This window comes from Culex quinquefasciatus, chromosome 3 (assembly GCF_015732765.1).
Source record: "Culex quinquefasciatus strain JHB chromosome 3, VPISU_Cqui_1.0_pri_paternal, whole genome shotgun sequence".
NCBI classification, from domain to species: Eukaryota; Metazoa; Arthropoda; class Insecta; order Diptera; family Culicidae; genus Culex; species Culex quinquefasciatus.
In genome coordinates this window covers 25,111,506-25,116,074 of record NC_051863.1, presented here as the reverse complement: position 1 = coordinate 25,116,074, position 4,569 = coordinate 25,111,506, and the positions used below count along the sequence as shown (strand labels likewise).

Below are 4,569 nucleotides of genomic sequence, written 5' to 3'. Positions count from 1 at the left end.
CAAAATACCATATTTTTTTAAAGTTGGTACTCAAATTTTCATAATTTGCAATATGGGTATCAAACGATTTGAAATTTTGCATACATTTCCACTGTTTTTTTCGCTTCGCAAACCCATGTAGCAAATTATGAAAATGTGAGTATCATCGAAAAAATACGGTATTTTGTGAAAATATAGGTATTTTTGAAGAAATACGTTTTTTTATGAAAAGGAGAGCGTTTGAATCCAAAAATAATAACACTGTGATAAAGCATTACAAGTTCCACTATATTTGATATTGTGAAAATTTTAATATTTATAAAAAAAAACTCTAGTAAAAGTGAAAAAGCATACAAAATGTCGCCTCCCATGTTCCAAATAATGAATTTTGAAGTATTTTAGAAAAAAAAGTTTTTTGTATTTTTTTCCAAAAAATTTTACCAGTGAAAATTTATGCGAAATTTCACTTCGTTTAATACCATATTGCAAATTGTGAAAATTTGATTTTTTTTCGCAAAATACGTTATTTTGTGAAAATTTGAGTTTTAAACAAAAACAACAAACATACGGTGTTTTCAAGAGCATTTAATTCAAAAAATCTTAGAACTGTGAAAAGGCATACCAAATTTAGCTTCGTTTGATACTCATTTTGCCTATTATAAAATTTTTAGTATTTTCGAAAAAATACGGTATTTTGTGTTTTTTTTTATATTTATGCTTAAAAAATTACCCACAATATCAAAAAATATACTCTACTCCCTGAATGCATTGAAAATTTAACATGATATTGATGGATTATGTGAATCAAGAAAGATTTTATAAATCAGTTAGGCTGGTACAAATTTTATTTAAAGTTTTTGTCAATTCTTTTTTTTTGCATTGTTTTTGTGTTGATTCAAAAGTATTTAGAATTTTAGTGAATTTCGATGCACAAATCCGCAAACAGTTTTTTTTGTAAAATCTTCTATTTTTCAAACTAATGATTGCATATAAACTGTATGGGTGTAAAATAGATCGTCCAATTTCCCGTCCCGGGAAAAAAATTCCCGGGAATTCCCGGGATTTACCGTAAAAAAATATTTCCCGTTATAAATTTCCCGGGAATTCCCGAAATATAAGCAGAAGTATAAAATGTCTTAATTTTTTGGACCCAATTTTTTTTTAATGCTACACTGAAAAAAACCAATTCTCGAAATCGTGAATTAAATTCACGAATGCGAGAACCACGAAGGAATATATTCACGATCATGATGCAAATGCACCATACTCATGAATAAATTCCTTCGTGGTTCTGACATTCGTGAACTTAATTCACGATTACGAGAATTGTTTTTTTTTCTGTGTATAGAAAAAATGAAGAAACCTTGCTTAATGAAAATTAACTATTGCACTATTCAGGTAAACTTTTAAAAAAATAATTGGATATCGAATAAAGAATATTTAAACCCTTTACCGCCAAAGCAAAATTTAGATTTTTTCCAAGTAGAATTACTTCAATTCAATCAAAAAATTTAAATTTTAAGCAAAAGAATTATGGAGCACTGGTGCAACAATGGGTGTTAGAAGGTTTAACATAAAAAGGTAGAGGAATTTATCTTAGAATTTAAATTATGTTTTCGTTCTATGAAAAAACATTTAACAGAAGTCAATTATAAACCTAAAAACCGTGTGGAAAAAAAATTTCAAAATAATTTAAAAACTACAAACATAGTTAAAAAAACTTGCTCCTAATATGTGAAAATATTGAGTTGTTTGAAGTAAAACAAACACGAGAAGTTTAATTTTTAAGGAAAAACTAAAAAGCTAAACCATTTTGTTCAAGAGCTGAAACCAGTATAACTTGGCTTAGAAAAGTTATTTGTTATGAAAAAAATAATTTCTGAATGATTTTATTCGATTCAACATAATGTGTCACACCATACACTCTCAAACTGGTCACAGAGGCAAGTTTTAAAAAATAAGATTGTGGAGTATGGATTCATTTTACTAACTGTTCAGAAACTTTGATGAAAAAAATCTTCTCAACAAAAAAATATCAGAGATCATTTTTTTATAACACGATTTGAGCTTATTAAATTAGAAAAAAAAATTTACATTTTCTTGTAGTTGCATGAATTAGTTGATCTTTACACTTATTTTAACCATTAGAGTCGCTGTTCTATTCAACTTTGATGCAAAATATGATTCAGTACTAAGATTAGAACAATTTTCAATAAATTTAAAATTTCCCGGGAATTCCCGGGATGGGAAAGTTGTAGAGCAGGACTACAACGAGTTATCGCGATTTTACGAAAAAAATGTTTTGAAAAAGTACGTACATTTATTTTTTGATAATTTTGCAAGAAGATGTATTATAGATTGTCCAAATATATACAATTTTTATTGGTTTTCTTATGTTTGATTGAGTCAAACTCAAATATGGTCATAATTTTGCTCCATTCAGACCCGTCATTACACAAACCTAATAATAATGATGAAAATACGTTTAGTTAGTACAAATAGGAAAAGATCACGCCGCCACACGCAATCCAGAGACAAATGATTAGTCCGCGAGAGGAAAAAAAGATAAAAGCCAAAATTGTTGGTCAGCAGCTCGGTCGGCTCACATGCAATTTTCTCGAGAAACAATTAATAGAATTAAACGAAACCGATCAACGAAACGAACGAAAAAAAAAACGCAACCCTCCAAGCCTAACTCAAGCTCTAATCTCTGTGTGGTATTCGAGTGAAGACTCGAAGAAAGAGTGGTAATTTCGGAGATATCGAGACGACTTTTGAACTAAATTAAATTAGTATAATCACTCTGCGTGCCGGCGCTGGTTTAGCTTTGTTTCGTTTTTTTTTTGTGTGGTGTGAGTTGTGAAGATATCGCTGGGGAAGGGATCTCTCGACTTTAGAGCTCTAATGATACAATGTAGAGTGATCGCCAGGAGGGAGCCGGACCGGAATCGACCGCGTATCGATGACTTCTGTCTTTCTGGACTGGATCGTGCACGTGCCCGCTGCCGCCGGGTGGAAGGTTCAAATGTCACCGAGCGAATGGAATGTTGATTAAAGTTTCAATCTGGGCTCTGCCGGTCTTTCCCGCAAAACGACAAGTGGCTTGTGGTGGTTGGAAGCTGGAGCCGAAACCGCTATACGTGCAGTGCTGGGGTTTGGTTGGGAATGGATAGAACATGGTGGTAGCACCAGTCAGTGGTTGATATAATTGAAGCTACCGCAAACCGACCAAGACTCGAGCCCAAAGCCATCAGCAGCGGTCAACGCTCATCTCTCGGATAAATAATTGGGTTTGTGTCTTATACCTCTATGTGCTGGGTCGGATCACGAGGTTGTTGTTGCTGGTAGTGATCTACCTTCGACTAGCAAAAGCTATGAGTCCCCTCTGTCGAGGAACTTGGGGATACCACGCTGGTCGAGTCCAGGGGTTCAGGATCCGATAAAATTTCAGATCGTGATAAAAATTTGAGAGCTGTTACGGCACCATCAAATTGCAACACCATATAATAGTGTAGAAGAAAAGACCAAAATGCTTAAAACACTACAATTGAAAAAATAGAACAGAGACCTTAAAAAAATAACAGCAAACTAAAGAGAAATTTAGTTTTCTGTAGAACGCATTTTGCTCAAAATAGGGACGTGGCTGCCACCTGGTTTTTTTAAACGCAAGAGAGAAAAAGTGCTGAGTCATCGTCTAAAAATAGACGGCGTCCTATCTCGCCCAGCAAAATGAAGTCGATAAAGTAGTCGGTTTCGATGAGAAAAAGTGGAAAATGTGGTCTAAAAGTAGCGACGCCATCCCCCTATTACCTTCACTGTTCAAATGTCAGTGAAAAAAGGAAAAAAGTTTTCTGTTTCCGCCCGGGATCGAACCGGGGGCCTTCCGCGTGTTAGGCGGATGTGATAACCACTACACCACGGAAACAACACGCTGTTGAGGGTAATATCAACAGATTTTTGCCGGAAAACTATTTTAGTCCAAAGATTTCTTCTGCTCGACTAAACGACGTCCAAACCCAAAATTTGCGCACCACTGCACTGGTTCAATTCTAGTGGAAAGACCCCAAATCAAATCGAAGCAGCGGAAAAATTGCACCGCGTACGGTCATTTTATATTCCTTGCTGAAATTCTTGCGCAGAGGGAAGTGAAAAGCCCTTACCACGCACATTGGATATCACTTGGACTTGGAACCAGCTGGAACCGATGTCCGGCAACGGGGTGTGAAAGTGCGCCACGGAGAATGATGAAGTAGAGCGTAGCGAGTGAGAGAGAGGAAAATCTAATCAGCTGCGGTGGTAATTTTGTGTCGTGACATGTCAGGTTGAAGTTCCTCCCAGCAACAGCAGCAGCAGGTAGTGGATTGATGACTTAATTTAAGCAGCATTCCAGCGAGGTCCGGAGCTTCTGCGGAAGCACAATTTTGTGCTTGCAATTTGCATTTCCTTCTGGTTAGTTCCATTATTTTTTATAGCATATGCACTGATTGATCCAGATCGAATCGCAACAAGAACATGGCTTTGCTTGAATAATTTTTTTCAATTTTTTTCCCGTGTTGAGAAGGTCATTTTGAGCAACTTTTGTTCTACGAA

General features: G+C 35.3%; 1 non-coding gene across 1 annotated transcript; it reads right to left on the bottom strand.

Moving 5' to 3' along the window:
* Positions 1–3,831: 3,831 nt before the first annotated feature.
* Trnav-aac lies at positions 3,832–3,904 on the bottom strand. The gene has a single exon. It is a non-coding gene; the product is annotated as a tRNA-Val (tRNA).
* Between the last annotated feature and the right edge of the window lie 665 nt (positions 3,905–4,569).